Below are 16,914 nucleotides of genomic sequence, written 5' to 3'. Positions count from 1 at the left end.
GGGTGAGTTCTCTTGAATAGACAGTTCAGTCCAGAGCTGGGCATTTAAGGATCCTTGCTCAGCGCCTCTGATTTTGCGCCAGCTTTTTATGTAGGCACCTCTTCTCTCCACCGTTTGTCTCTGGAGACCAAATTGAAGGCGGAGCAGGGGGGCATAGTTCAGCAGATGGAAGATTGCCCTATATGCTCTGCTGATTGTTTTGTCTAGAGCCGTGGCGTCTTTCCCTTGCATGGGTTCACTGCCGTATGTGAGCAATGAGAAGGGGATCCAGTGACCGGTCGGGGAGAAATTTCTTCAGGGGCTTCATTGAGAGGTAGAATGTTGTGCCCATCTGACGGATGGGCTCTAGTTGGGGTTTAAACGAACGTCTGCTGTCAAAAAGAACACCTAGGTATTTGTACGTGGCTATGTGGTCTAGCCTCTGTCCATCCAGGAACAATGCTAATTTCTTTGTTTTATTGTAATACACTGACATAACTTTTGATTTATTTAAGTTAATCATTAATGCATTATTTGTTGAGAATTTGTTGGTGGTGTCCAGGAGATGTTGTAGTCAAATAGGGGACCGACTAATTAAGACCAGGTCATCTGCATAGAGGAGATTTGATAGCGAGATGTCTCCCAGCTACTGGGCATGCGATTTGGTTTTGTCCAATTCTCCAGGAAGATCTGGGAGGAATAGTTTAAACAGCATGGGTGCTAGAACGCATCCTTGTTTTAGACCTTTGGTGGTATTAATTTGCCTTGAAAAGGTGCATTCCTGATCCCAGTTTGATCTTAACCCAATTGTTGGTATGTAGTAGTTTCAGCTGTTTTAGAAGCGGCCTGAGAATTCCCCATTTTTCCAGCTTCTGCCAGAGTTTGCTGCGATCTACCTGGTCAAACGCAGCGCTGCAATCTATGAAACATAGAAATAGTGAGCTCTTGGCTGTCTTTGCAGCGTCCATAAGAAGAGTTAGCGCCATGATGTTAGTTATTGTGCCCTGGCCTCTGCTGAATCCGTTTTGGTTTGCTGGTATCATGTGTTTTAATGTTGCCCAGGATGTTAATTCCTCCTAAAGGTGTCCCGCATAGTACTTTGCCTCTATGTCTATTAGGGCAATAAGTCGATAGTTACTTGGGTTGCTCCTTACGCCCTGTTTGTAGATCAGACTTATTATTGATCCTCTCCAGGATGATGGACATATCGCTGTTTCCCTAATTTCCTGACTGGTGCCAGTACATCGCTCCAGAAGTCAGCGTCTTGCTTGTACATTATTGGCGGGATTCCATCCGGGCACGGAGCACCTTCTAGTTTCTCTTTTGATATTTGTGGCTTGATCCTAACCGCTGTTGCTGCGTAATTTTTTTCATTCCTGTTTGAGATTAGTTTGGAGTTTGTTGTTACTTCCTCCTCCAGATTTGCAACTTGCGCGGGAGCTCGGTCTTGATGGGGTCGTCATATACTTCAAGATTATGTATTCCTTTTTTATTAGTGCTTGGATGCATCTTGATTGTCCGAGATTTTCCTCTGGGTGGTTCCCCTTCTGGTTTTTTGTCAATAAAGTGGTTTGATAAATAGTGTGCCCAGTCAGATTCAGATATGTGTGAGTTAATTCCTTTGTGACCTGGCCGTTGGAGGCTATGGATTGTTTTCCAGAATCTAGCACTGTTTTTCTGTTTCGAGTCGTACACGATTTTCACCCAGAGATCGTCGTTCATTTGCCTTTTCCTTACCCAGATCTTCTTCTTTTGTTGAGCCTTTAGAGTTCACAACTCTTTTTGCAGGACTTCATTATCCGATTGTTTGCGGAGCTGCCTTAGGATCTAGTTTATTTTACATTTTAGTTTTTTTTTTTATCACTGGTGTATTTACCTTACCGAATATGTCTTTGCTTTGTGAGTTTTTTGCTCTGTGGCATAAGTTGTTCCAAGTTCCATTATGAATTCTTCCCAAGCCTTTAAGCCTCTAAGGATTCTTTGTTAAGCTTGTTATCTGGTGGAAGATTGTTTTTGCGTTGAGTGCTAACTCTTCTGCTTTGTTGTTCTTACACCTTATCCATCTAAAGTTGGAGGTGTACTCTGTCCCGATGCTTTTCCTTGCTTCCATGTTGTTCCCACTAGTGATGCCCAGTATAACTTCTAGTGGCAGGTGGTCACTATCGCCCTTTTCTACAACCGTGAATGCGCTTATTATTTCAAACAATGGCAGTGTTGCAAGGGTGAAGTCAAGGTGAGAAGAAGTAGTTAGGAGATTTTTTTTTAGTGCTGGTGGTGTGTCCTCTTTGAATCGACAATTTAGTACTCTCAGGTTTAACTGCTCCAGATCCAGATCTTTCAGTAGTTGGTTTGAGCATCTTGTTTGCTTGTTTGGAGAGGCTGGGGATTGGTTTGGTATTCCCCATGCAATGTTCAGTTCCTGTACTATTTCTTCTTCTGATTTCTTTCCAAAAAGGTAAAGGTTGAAGTCGCCTGCCAGAAGTAAGTTCTCCATTTCCTTTTCTTCCATGAGTCTTGTCAATTCGCTTACAAGTTCTCTTGCCCCTTTTAGTCAGTGCTTCGGATTTATATATGCGTTTATTATATATAGTGGTTGAGCCACCTGTTTGTTTTCAATTGTTATTACTATTGCCTGTATGGCACTAGGGGGAGTGATTTTTACATTGATTTATTCCATTGTTCCTATTGTTAGTATTGAGGCGAGTAACGCCAAGCCTCCTGAGCTGCGACCATAGGGAGAACCTCTAATTGCTGGGTGGATTTGAGTTGTATATCCTTGCAGGGATATCTCTTTCTCTTCTCAGGTTTCTTGGAGTAAGATCAGATCGAATAATTTTAAGTAGTTAGATGTTTCTATGTCTTCCAGTTTGCTTGACAGACCTGTCTGGCCTGATGCCCTTTGTCGCTTTTTATCTTCTGTAATTATTGTCCGCCGGATGTTTGCCCAGTTTGAATCAGGTTGCTGGGTTGTGTAATGTTTTAAGTGTGATAGATTACTGTCGGGTCCTGGGGAATAACTACGTGCTTCTTTTAGTATCGATTTAACTATCTGTAGACTTTCTTTTTTTCTTTCTTCTAGGAGCGAGGTGGGGTAGGCTGTTCTTATTCCTGCCTCTAGCTTTATTCCCCATTGAGAGAATCTGAGAGTTTGCGAAAGGATTTGATTGACTTTGTCATTTTGTGTCCATGTTGATCTGGGGAAGAGTGAAATTCAATTGCAAGCAGGTCTGTTGTGTTAATGTGTTTTAAGTTTTCAATTGAGTTGATGAATCTTAGTATATTACCCCTATTTAGAGTGTCCACTCTTCCTCTGGATTTGAATTCTGGAATAAATAGAGTAATGTCTGTCTCTTTTTTTCCAGGGGTCGGTATTCGTTGATGTGTGGTTGACTCATGTTGTTCGACCCCGTATGGGGGCTGGATTTTATTTGTTATGTTGTTGCTTTCTGAGCTGGCTCCTTGGTGATCCTCTTTTGCCTGTTCAATGGCTAGCTTATTCGTGCTTTGTGTGCATACCATCTTCTTTTGTTCCTGGATGGTGATGTCCTTGCAATAATTAACACTGTTTATGGGTGAATCAGTGTTTGATACTTCTATGTTAATTTGGACGGGCTCCTCCAGGGCCTGCTCTATGCCTTGTGTGCCAGGTTGTATTTTTACTGTTGGCAGATTTCCTGCGATAGTCCTTCCTTTGCTTTGTGTGTCATTTACCGGCTCAGGTATATTACTGGGTTGCTTGTGTTTGGCTTGGCCAATGTGCTTCTGCTCTATCTGTTTGCTTGTTTTCTCTTTGGAGAATATCGGTGTAGGGTTCTCTGCTGCTGCTTTTATGATCTTTGTGTCTAATGATTTTTTATCTTGAGGTGTTCACATTTTTCCTTCGATGTAAATCATGGTTTCTCTTGTTTGCACCTTATCCGTAGATGCAGTCATTTGCTGGTTCTCGTCAGTGTAATCTACTCATGTTGTCTTTCTGTTCCTACCCTTCCTTTTTTGTTTCCAACGGGTTTGCGCATTCGTAGTTGTCTCTGCGCCGGCTCTATCATTAATTGAGATGTTCGGAAGGGACTCTTCTGGTGTGCGTTTGGCTATTGGAGATGAGTCCTCTTGCTTGATAGCAATATGATGGTCGTTGCTGGTTCCTGATGATTTTTTGCGGAGGCTTGTTCTTTCGGACTTAGTTTCCATTGTAGGGTGGGTGTTTGTGTTTAGTTTTAAGTCCCCCAAGAGGTTCCCTAGCATCGTGGGTAGTCTAGATAGCTAGTCGACTATTGACGAACAGACGCAGTCAGTTCTAACTATTTGACATAGTTTTGCTGCTTCTTGCCCTCTTTTTATGAGGCCATTAAGATCAGTAATTTTTCTTTCTATCACAGAACTGGCTTCTAATAGCACTTGCAGGACGATCAACTGCATGTCTAGTTTATTGGATTGATACTGCAGTGCTGTTGCCGAAAGCTGGATTGTGTTAAGTAAAGCTGCCCAGAATGCATTGGTAGAGCCGCTGCTTCCCTCGTGTGTGAGTTAGAACGCTCTTCGGTGGAGCTATTAAAGGTTGGTTTAACCTTTTATGATGCTAATAGGTCCTCCCATTCGTGTGACGCCAGGTAGGTCATGCGGTTATCAATGGTACAGGAAGCCTCGTATGGCGAGTGTAAGGGGAGATTTGCGGGGTCTCTATTCCTTTGCTGTTTCTCAGCTAGTAGTGTATCACCTTGTGTGGTCAGTTGTTTATATGAAGAGCTATTTTTTGCGTAAGATGTTGCAATTGCTTCAACATGTTTGCTCAATGTGTACTGATGGGAAGGGGATATGTAGATGGAGGATGGCTGTCCTCTTGAGTCATTGGGAATCTGATGCTCCGGGAGCCCTTCTGGTATTGCGGCCCATTTGTTCTCATTCTCCTTCTCGGGCGCGAGCCCCCTGGAGTTTTGTTCCTGGTCACCTGAGTCTTTTGGTCAGTTGTTTTGACTGATGGCCCCCACGGTTGCTTCAATGGTGTCGTCAACTTGCCTCCATTGAGCTCTGTCCCCCATTGTACTTCTCAAATGGGATGTGGTCTCCATATGGTTTGTGAATGTATGTATTTTCTACGGCAGTTGTTCCTAGTATTTGAGGCAAGAAACTATCTAATCCGGTTGGTCGCAGTGGTGACTGTAGACCAATTATGGTGTCATTATATGAGTAGATTGCTTTGCCTGAATCTCTTAGGAACTGGAATTTCGTATGGACTTTTGGCTGATAGTAGTTTGTGATCTTCCATGGAGGTTGCCCTTCTATGTTTATGAGTTCACACATGTTTTTGTTTTCTTTTGTCGCTTTTGAGTGTAACATTTGGCTGGTTTGCATGTTTTAGCTCTGTTATGAGTGATGGACTGTTTTTTTTGTAGGTTATCGGACATTCAATTGAGCAGGTTTTTGTGTCTTTGGTGTTCCCTTTGCTAGTGTTTTTGCTTTCCTTGATGCTGTCTTAGCTTGGATTGTCGTTTTCTGGAGTCATTTTACATCCATGTTTCTCACATGCGACTTCCTTTCTTTTGCGTTTAATGAGCTTGGTTCGTTCATTGGGCGAGAAATCGTTGATAGAACTTTTGTCACTTGTTCTCACATCATCAGCATCATCATGCACATCACTTGTGGCCCTGTCTACAACTTCTAGTGTTCCACCACAATCAAACATGGATCCACCCATTTGACTCATTCCACCACAGACCAATGTCTAACAAGACTGCTGTGCCTTTAGTTTTGACTACCTGCCTGGGTTATGGTCAGGATAGGCCTGTTTAGGAACACTGCCATTTACATACTCATGTTTCTTAAATTGCCTTCTTTTTCACACACAATGACTTTTGAAATACATTTGTGTGCATGACAATGCAGCATAACATTCTCTGAATCGGTATCACTTATATTTCTACTTTGTGGGAATATGATCCCAACACCTTGAAAATTTATTACCAGGAATAAATTTCACTGAACAAAATGTCATTGTTGTTGTTCACAAGGCAACAATGTTTTCCAACTAGAATAAACAATTGAGGACTGACAGAGGTTGCAACATGGCCACATGGGTGCTGTTTATTATATATACAGAACCACTTATGCAGATGTATACTTAGCAGACACTGTGAGTGCACTACATGCCAGAATACCAGCTCAAATGATTCCTGTTTACAGTCATAAGGGATGTCCACCGAGTCTACACCAAGATGGACAGCTTGATTATAGTTACCCACAGGTAATGGGGAGTTGGTCCACCCTGGGAAAGATTTGGCAGATCACCCACCTTAGTCAGAACTAGGTTAGGGAGCTCTAGTTAGGAGTACACTATAGCACAGTGCTCATATGTCTGCATGTATTTACTATCTGGGCATTATGGTGGAAATGTCTATCTTTCTCACTGTTCTTGTGATGCTAATTACACAAATCTGTTTCATTCTAATGATTATCACACCACACTTGTTTTTATAGAAGAATCACAATGCTTCAATAAAATTTAAAAAAACTTGCTGAGTATTTCTTGAGTACTTCTTTAGGATATGCATGAGTGTCCAAATAAAAGGGTTCTAGATCTGTTACCACAACTTTCTTGGGTGATCAGGGCTGTCATGCATACATTTGTTACCCTGTAAGGTTAGAGGTGCAGATGGTGCACTGTAGGCTAACAGGAATAGAGGCCAATATATCCTGAGGGTGTGCACTGTATCAGTCTGGCACAATCCTGACGTTTATGTTGTCCAACAAACGCACAGTTTTACTGGAGGAAGTACAAACTGTATGACAATTACTCTGGGCATGGTGTGCGGACTACTGTATATGCTCATCGCAGACTATCGAAGGCTATAACTTCACAGCATGTGAGCCCTGCACACCCACATGCACAAAAGGGCGTAAGAAAGCTCTGATGATGGTGACAGGCAAGGGAACGAAGTATGTATTGGCATGCAAGCATAAATATTGCACCCTCAGCATATGCAATACATTTACAGAGCTAACAATGTGATCTGGTTGTGTAGTCTAGAACATGCCCTCCACAACTGATGTCTTGAAATGGTGACTAGATCCTAGGCTCATGAGAAGACCCATTTGTACTTGATAGTTTCTTCAACTTTGTTTGACTTGTGATTTCAATTTCAATTTATGAGGTGCAGGTTCCCAAGGACCTTTTTGGGAATGTCATATGACATCTCCTGTGGCTCCCATTTTCCCTGTACTGAATTTTACATAGGGAAAATGTAGCCTTCTATGCAAACATAACCTTTTTTTCTCCAAGGGGAGCCAATTTTCTCCAAGGAGAAAGCCTTTGCCCTAATCAAGACTTTACCTTATATAATGACAAGAAGATGAATTTGTTTGGTTCTTCATTAGCTTTTGTACCACAAGTACTATGGATACTCTGAAACTCGAAGAACCTGTTCCTCAAGGGATGATCATAAGTAATTGGCTAGCCATGTGCTTAGGACACAGCAGTGACTGCAAAGTAGCATAAGCAATATACAATAGACACGTTACAACATATTTGTAATATCTCTATTACTTAGAGTTGATATAACTTGTTTATTCCATTTTATAGACTCTTGCTACCTTGTAATTGATATTTGCAAAACTTCTTTAAATGTCTTTTCATATAAAAGCTCGATGATTACAACATTCACTACTTATCCCTAGACCACTATCATTGACAGCCCATCTATTTTACTACCCATGTTTTTAGGAGTATTAATCACATTTAGTAATCTCAGACAATTTTCTGTGATAATTCATGGTATTTTCCAGATTTGTTTTACACTTTTTAAATTGGGGGAATCCCCCATACCTTTTCCTATATGCAAACTTTTGTTTCTGAGAATGCATATCACTAATCACCATACAGCACACTGAGTTCCATAGCTAATTTGGTGGCTACAGCCAATTCTGTTAATTCTGCAAGTGATCTCTGTAGGCCCAACATCATATGGCTCCGTATGATGATATCATCCATGTATGAGAGGTCAGTAAGGATTAATGATCTGACTTTCAGTGGGTGTAAGTTAGCCTGTTCGAGTCCGAGGGACTAATAGTCCATAAAAATGTTATGTATGCATATCCCTATCCCCAACAGATCTCCTAACTCATGGCTTTACCTTTTTTTACTTCTTTTTTTCCCTGTGATTGCATGAACAAAGTTTAATAAACGTGGGTCTTAGGATTCTTAAAATTTCTGGTTGCACATGGGGTCCATGGTGGCATGCTGTTACTCCTCTGTCTCCAGCTGTTTTGCCCCGCAGGTGTATACAGCCAGAGGGGAGTGCAGTTGCTGCTCCAAAATTCAGGGATCCCCATTCTCAAAAGGCCACAATTGGAAGGCTCAGGTACTCCCCTGGGGTAAATGCCAACATTCTCCAGTTCCCCCGTCGCCAATGAAGGGGGTCATTCTTAATAACGCATGTGCTTGCACCAAAATTCCCTAAGGGCATTGCGTCACAAACAGGCTCCCCCAAGAATATATTATGATCAGCTCCAGGGCACCTTTAGGTATTCCTCAAACTGCTGTGCATAAGTTGTCCTTTCTAAGCAGGATAACCTGGTCCAAACTGGAGCATTTCTAGTGGAGTATGTTGAGTGTTCACCATGGTGATTAGCTTAACCAACAGGAATATTCTCCAAGGGTTTTTTGACCTTATGAATATACTTAAGGATTTACTGTCATCTTCCACGGCTTCTAGCAAGCCCACCCTCAATTGGATGTAATAGAGAATGATGGAGCTGGCATGGCCAGTCCTCGAGAAAAGCCACAAAGTGTAGAGTACTGCTAGGAGTCTCCAGATGTCTGACTGTTATTCAATCACCTTTCCAGCTTTCCAACCCTCTACAAGCACTTGAAAAGTGATGTGGAGTTTCCTATGATTGGTGGTATAGTCACCCAACCATGTGGCACAATTGTATCCCTTCACCACTTAGTATTGCTCTCAAGTACCTAAAACTGCCTTTCTCGCCATAGACTACCTTCTGGATGGTGAGTGGTCCTTGCTCTGCCAACTGTGCACCGCAGCAATTACCTCTCAGCCATGTATCTCAAAGCACCAATCTCATTGAATGCTGAATCAGACATATGGCAAATTATAAAATATACTAAGGAATCTAAATATTTCAAAACTGACCTTATATTTGGATTTCAACCCCCTAATGTACATACAATGTACCAACTCTTACATTTGAAGATACTGTAAAGACACAAGTAAAACATATTTTGTGCAGTTACAATATACCCACATGAAACAGTGCAGTCAACCGTGGGCTCCAATTACATCATAGAAATTTAGTCTGGGACTCATCTTATACTATACTTCCTCTATGTAGATAAATAACTGAAGCAGACAAAAGATTCCACTTGTGATCTAATAATGTGGGTTTAGGCACAACTCTCCCAGAACCCCTTGTCCCAGCTCCACAGAAGAATACCTTATTTTAAAAGGTGAGCACTGGAGGGTACAGCTGGAAACCATTTTCCGCAGGGCAGTACAGTAGGTGATAATCCATCATGGGTTCCAGGGTACACCAATGATCCAAAAACTAGAAGTCCAAAAGCTAAAACAATGTGAGGGTGTCATTGTGTAAAATTTGACTTCTCAGTCTTACATTTCCCAGTTTAAGCTAAGGGCCACTGTAACTCTTATACATACCTCTAACCTATCCACTTTGTTCAAATTATTTTATCCAAAGACCTTTTGAGATTAGATAAAGGCATCACAGTCACTCACTGAGTGAACACCTGGTTTTAGTATATTGTTGGAAGTGTGAAGCAATGAAGAGGTAAGACACGAGCTTAATAATGACTTCTTTATTTGGCCATCCACTCTCCTCACTGAAGGTTCTTCCCAACATTCTATCAACAGCTTCATGAGGAAGGTACCAAGGTAGGTCAGGAAACAGGGGTGGACAGAATGTACCAACTAGTTATAACACATCTCCCTTCCTATAAAGAGATAGGAAATTGGTAAACAAAGGCATAACACAATATAGTCTTTCAGACACAACCTGGATTATGGCTGTACTTTTACAATGTGATCAAAACTCCACCATTGACCATTTTCAAATTGTACAACATTTTTTAACACTTTAACAATCCTACTGGGAGAATAGAACTTGCTGATGTCTGACCCTAATTTAAAATTCCTTCTGGCTTGCACCATGTCTCCCACTTTCCATGTTTGGGACTTCACACCATGTTTATTATCATACCACTGTTTATATTTCGCCTGATGCTGTTTAACTTTCTCACCTGCCCCCTCCCAATCAACATCACTGACATCCCCTCCTTTTAACCAACAGGGATTAAGCTTGGTACTAGGCTCCCTTCCGCGTAAAGACACAAAAGGAGAGACCCCTGTGATCTTGTTGGGTGCTGTGTGATAGGCCCATAGACATTCTCTCAGACAATCCTCAACATCTTGTCTATTAACCAAGGCTAGCTGAATATTTTCTTTGATGATCCTGTTAGCTCTCTCCACCATGCCATTTGCTTTGGGACAGTAGAGAGCAGTGGTCTCATGTTTAATTCCAGAAGTCTCCAGAAAACTTTTCATTTCTTCAGAGGTGAATTGTACCCCATTGTCTGTGATTAACGTGGAAGGTAAACCTTCCTCACAAAACACCTCATTCAAAAATTGAATCACTGTTTTGGTGTTGATGTTGTGCACAAACTTTTGTTTCACCCAGTGGGAGGTGTAGTCAACCAGAACCAACATGAACTTTCTTTGCACACCTAGCATTTGCATGGGTCCGATGATGTCTAAAGCCAATTTGCTCCAGGGCTTGATAGGAACTTCTACTGGAGAAAGTGGTGCTTTGTGTATAACTTTTGACTTGTCGCTCTTGGCGCACGCTCCACATTCTTTTACAGCTTCTTCAGTCATGGTATCCATTTTGGGAAACCAGAAGTTCATTCTTACTCTAGCTTTCGTAGCACTGCGTCCAAGATGACCTTCATGCGCCAAGTCGATGACTCTCTTCCGTAATTCCTTTGGCGGAATTATCCTGTTATTCCGGTACACTTTTCCTCCAATAGCACTTAATTCGTTACGTACTTCCCAAAATTCTTCCAGTTCTGCACTTACATCTCTTTTCTTATTCGGCCATCCTCCTTTGATCTGCTCCATCAACATCTTAAGTTCATTGTCTTTACTGATATTGTCTTCCCACTCTTCCTCTGTGATGGCAGGAAAACTCATCATCATTATAGGGCTGTCCAGAGCCTCCTCAGGTCCTTCTTCCTCTGGCAACGGCAATCTCGAAAGGAAATCAGCGATGGTATTTTCTTTGCCTGGCACATGTTCAACCTTGAAATTATAATGTTCCAGACCTAAGATCCACCTACTGATGCGTGGAGTACAGTTTTTCAGGCCTTTCACAGAAAATACATATATGAGGGGCTTGTGATCCGTTCTTATAGTGAATCTCAACCCCCATAGAAAAAATGTAAAATGTCTGACCGCCCAAAAACATGCCAGAGCCTCACGTTCAATTACTGAGTAGTTTTTCTCTGGAGAAGAAAGACTTCTAGATGCATAGGCAACCACTTTTTCTTCATTACCATCCTTCTGGACTAAGGTGGCGCCCAACCCGTAGTTTGATGCGTCAGTGGCGAGAATGGTTTTCTTTGTAGGATCAAAGGTACTGAGTGCTGGAGAATTAATTAGATCTTCTTTAAGTGCATTGGCTACAGCCTCTTGCTCTTCATTCCAGACAAAATCCTTGTCTTTTTTTAACATTTCCCTCATTGTTTCACACTTTGTTGCAAAATTGTCCACATACTTCGACATGTACTCCATGAGCCCTAAAAAGGATTTTAGTTCATCTTTGTTACGTGGGCTCGGAGCCTCTTTCACAGCACGAATTAAACTGCCTTTTGGTCTGAAACCTTGTTCTGAAATAGAATGTCCCAGGTATTCCACTTGTTTCACTTTGATCTTGCACTTTTCCTTTTTTACAGTAAGCCCTGCATCCATCAGTTTCTTGAACACTTGCTTTAGAATGGTATCATGTTCTTCAGAGTCTTTACCATAAACTAAAATGTCATCTTGGAAACACATGGTGTGCTCCACTCCTTCAAGGATCTTTTGCATGACTCTTTGGAATATGGCTGCCGCTGACGCAAGCCCAAACGGCATTCTTTTGAACATGAAAGCTCCAAACGGCGTAATAAACGCCGTGAGTGGCCTTGAATCCGGATGAAGCTCTATCTGGTGGTACGCCATGGATAAGTCTATGACACTGAAATATTTTGCAGGGCCCATGGTACTAAGCATCTCATTTATAACTGGCAACGGGTGTCTTTCCACCCAGATACAATCATTTAGGCTGCGTAAATCCACACAGAGGCGGATACCCTCCCCATTGGATTTGGCTGCAAGAACAATAGGGGCCAACCACTCAGAACAACTCACCGGCTGAATTATATCTAGATCACACAACTTACGCAACTCCTTTTCTAGAGGTTCTTTCAATTTGAGAGGCACAGTGCGCAGGCCATGCACTACCGGTTTGGCATTTGATTTAAGTTTGATCTTATGCTGAAAATTGTGCAGACAACCTAACTCCTCTTTGAACAGGGGGTAGAACTCATCACAAATCTTTTCACTACCTGGAAAATTCGCAGTTAGCAAAACTTGCTCAGGACTATTTGGGTCTAAAATGATTCCCAGCTCCTTCTGGTGAACCCACCCCAACAGATTGGAACCTGACTTGACCACATAAACTGTGCCATAGGTTTTCCTATCTTTAAATTGAATCCGCACATCCTTCATTCCCAGCATAGGTATACTGCCCTTGTTGTAACCTGAAGGAGAAATATCAGGATTCTTAAGATCACTCATCTTATTACCCTCCATGGCAACATAGTCATCCTTATTGATCAAAGTGAAAGGGGAACATGAATCAGCGAACATTTCTATGCATTCATCATCAATAAGTACATCACATTTTGGGTAAATGAAGTTTACAGAATCATCAACATCTTTTACCTGCAAAATAAACTTTTCCATTTTTTGTTCAATACATTTTACTTCTCTGTTAGATCCCCTATCAGTTCCTCTATCATTGTCTCTTAAGTGTAACTCCCCATCACGGCACACCCTGGCAAAATGCCCTTTCCTATTGCATTTCTTGCAAGTAACATATTTTGCAGGACATTGGAAATAAGTGGCAAAGTGGTTATTACTGCCACAACGGTAACATTTAGGACCTTTCTCCCTGTGCTCTATCTTAGTATTAGAATTATCCTTATACCTTATTTTGTAGACATCTAAACTTTCTTCAGTATCACTTATAGTAGCTACAACTTCACCTTCAGGCCTCATTTCTTTGACACATCTAGCGGTATGCTCCACTGACTTCGCTATTTCAACAGCCTCCTTCAAACTAGGATTCTTAGCCAGCAACTTCTCTTGAATGCGTGGATTATTGGTACATCTCACCAATTGGTCTCTTATCAGGGAGTCAGTGAGATCCCCAAATTCACATAATTGGGTCAACCCCCACAAGACTGCAATATAGTTTTGTACTGACTCCTGCTTCCCTTGACATCTTTTAAAGAATTTATGACGCTCCAGGACTACATTGATTCTATCCCCAAAATGTTTCTCTAATTTTTCCATAGTCTGTACAAACACATCCACTTCCCCCACTGCATTAGCATCCTGCTCGGGTATAGGTAAATTTTCATATACTTTGCGCCCTTGCACCCCCAGATTGTGGAGTAATATGTGTTGCTTCCTAATAGAATTGAACCTTTGCCCCCCAATAGCTATAAGGTAAGACTCAAAAAGTTTCACCCATTCCTTCCAGCTTATCTCAGGTTCCCCTATGTCATTTAAAAAAGGGGGTGGTTGATTCATGCTTGCAGCTGCCATGGTGAACTAACAGTAGCCCTTATATAGTACCTATGATGGAACATATAACAGATATATATGCTAAATGTGAAAACAGCACACTATGATACCTATTGTGACAGCATTATTTGATCACTGTAAATGGAATAGTTATTCAATGAAGGACGAGCAACCAGTCACTAATTTTTCAATGAATTCTTACTGTAACCAAAGGCTATAGAGTCTCCTTCCTGTTCAACTCTGAGGCATACAATGTGAAGAAACAGTTCCAAATTGACGGTGGAGCACCGAAATGAATGACCAAATCTATATCTCACTTCCTTTCTTCATGTGAAAACAAATTTAATACGAGGCCAAAACACACTGTTGACCCCGGCAGGAAGACAGCTGGAAACTGACAGGAAATGTCAGTACACTCACTGGAACACCGCGAGACTGAGACACTGTGCGGAGAATCCAAATGGGCCGCTGCGGAACTGGAACACTACATTCCTGCTTTCCTCCCTCAGAAAGGAGGCAGATGCCAGATTTGCGCGCTGCAGAGAAGAGACACTACCGCCTCAGCACAGAAGGCGGGTACCGGATTCTGGCGCGCTGCAGAGTCGAGACACTGCCGCCTCAGCGCAGCTGTTTCCGCAACGTCGGACGCTGACAGGGATTCCCACACGATCTACCGCCTCAGCACAGAAGGCGAATACCGGATTCTGGCGCGCTGCAGAGTCGAGACACTGCCACCTCAGCACAGCTGTTTCCGCACGCGTCGGACGCTGACAGAGATTACCACAAGGGTGTCCGGGCAATTACAATTCAACTGCCCAACTCCTAGCACACTCACAGCGGACGTTGCCAGAGTTCTCCGACAGGCCCCAGCAGACCACAGGAACACTTCGGGGCCGGTGGTAACACGGAGGCGCCGCTCACCGCACACTCTCACAGACGCTGACAGGATCAATCAGCACATCCAAGGCATAGCGCGGGGCACAGGGGTTAATCCATCGGCATGACGATACCCCAGATCAAGAACCCACAGCGGAAACTACAGATGGCCCCTTCAAAACCGGAGATGGAAGAAGGTCTCCTCAGGCACCAGGCACTTGTACGAGAACTGCACCATCAAGTAAGTCCTCCAAGGTGTCACACGGTGTATTATTCAGCGCTTCCTTGTCACAACCCCTCTCATAAAGTAACACCAGAATACAAGATTGCACGCAGTGTACCTTAGAGGGAGCGATCTCTGTCCTTGTTTCCTCACCAAGGAGCGCTACCGTGGGGAGAGAGTACTCAAAGGGGAGATGGCCAACAGCTGTCCCCTGCACAGGTCCGTCGCCAGTGTTGGAAGTGTGAAGCAATGAAGAGGTAAGACACGAGCTTAATAATGACTTCTTTATTTGGCCATCCACTCTCCTCACTGAAGGTTCTTCCCAACATTCTATCAACAGCTTCATGAGGAAGGTACCAAGGTAGGTCAGGAAACAGGGGTGGACAGAATGTACCAACTAGTTATAACATATATGTTTTAGGGTTAAGAACTAGAGTTAGCAGAATGTTTACCATTTTCTGAGTCTGATCAGGAGGCAGCATTTTGTATTCCTGAAAAAGATGCATCCATGGACATCAGTTATAGGTTGCCAAAGGTAATATGTGGAAACATTAGCTTCTCATTTGTTACCCATGTTGTGGCCTGGCACTGCCTTTGCTACTCTTTGTATTAGGGGCCACAAAAGTAAAAGAAAATAGCAACAGGAAGTGGACAGGGCTCTAAAAGGACTGTCTATTATCCTTTTGTCTTACCTCAGCAGCACACTCAATGCTAATGAGGGTCAATTTGTAGCAGAAAGAGTCAACCTTTTGATGTCATTGTGGGGATCAAAGTATTTGTGATGTCATTTTTGCTACTAAACAAAAAAGTGGGGACTGGGGCTTGAGGAGGTCATGCATATGCGCCTGTACTACTGACTTGTCAAAGTAAGGTATGCAGTTCCAACAGAGGGATAAAGGTCTACCAGGAGGTAAGGTGAGGAAGTGCTCTCTTAGATACAAGGGCCCTCACACACCTATAGCGTTGTCATGTTTCATCATCCGGCAGCTTCTCATCGGACTGGAGTTGCCATGACCAACGGGCCCAGCAAAGGTTTTTTTTGCCGGAGTTCTTTTCTTTTTGCCAATGTGTAGAGGGAATTGTGGTGGAGGGATATGTGAATGGAAGTGAGTAGAATAGAAAGAATGTGCAATACAAATAATTACAGGAGCCCAAAACACTATTTTTTGTGTTGGGTTCCTTTGTTATGGTTAAAAGCGTTCCACTCCAGCACGTATCACTGTTTGTAAGAAAATAGAAGGTCAACATGGTTGATGTTTGTTACTGTCTATAAGATCGTGGCATTTCATCTGGACCAATAATTCTTATCTACACACAAATGTATAATACACCTTATAGGAAAGACCAAATTACAAAGTATTAGAGACCCCAGTTGTGTGGGCCAGAATGGAGGCTCACTGGCGTACCGAAGACGGGTTGTCGTGATCATGTTTAGTGGCCAACGTACCCCTTGCTCTGCTACCCCAAAACATTCAGACAAATTGTCTGCAATCATGAGAAGCACATACATTTCTATTTGTCCTTACCTGCTGAAACAGAGAGTTGTGTTTTACAGAAGTTTGTTTCATTTTTGCACGAGGTAAATTTTAGACACCCTGCAGGGCTAGTCGGGTCACTGCATGTGAAGCACTGCATAAAAGAAGATTCTGAAAAATGGAAAGAGACAGACTCAGTATGAGACATCTATATGCATGGCAGTTTAGCGCCTATGTCTTGACTGGAAATATGTTAGAAACAGGCCTACGTGAGGTATAAATGGGTAAAGAGATGGCTGAAATGTATTTGTGGAAATGTGTAATGAGTTTAACCTGCCAATTTCTTTATGCCATTAGGCATAAAAGGAAAATCCATTAATTTGCACTGCAGGAAATGCTGTCTATATTACTGCAGCCTTTTCAACACCAAAGCAGTTGGTTTCAACCAATCTAATTTGCATCCCTGCAACCAATGTCAGCTAGAAATGTATCT

At 42.4% G+C, this 16,914-nt stretch overlaps 1 long non-coding RNA gene across 1 annotated transcript in view; it reads right to left on the bottom strand.

The window, feature by feature from the left end:
• The window catches only part of LOC144827057 (uncharacterized), a 35,526-nt gene extending 18,938 nt beyond the window's left edge, over window positions 1-16,588 (bottom strand). Inside the window, exon 1 of the long non-coding RNA XR_013610003.1 lies at window positions 16,473-16,588. This is a non-coding gene — a long non-coding RNA (uncharacterized LOC144827057). The remainder of the gene's footprint in view (window positions 1-16,472) is intronic.
• Window positions 16,589-16,914: the final 326 nt, after the last annotated feature.

Source organism: Lissotriton helveticus, chromosome 4_1, assembly GCF_964261635.1.
Source record: "Lissotriton helveticus chromosome 4_1, aLisHel1.1, whole genome shotgun sequence".
NCBI classification, from domain to species: domain Eukaryota; kingdom Metazoa; phylum Chordata; class Amphibia; order Caudata; family Salamandridae; genus Lissotriton; species Lissotriton helveticus.
This window is presented reverse-complemented; position numbering and strand designations above follow the sequence as displayed.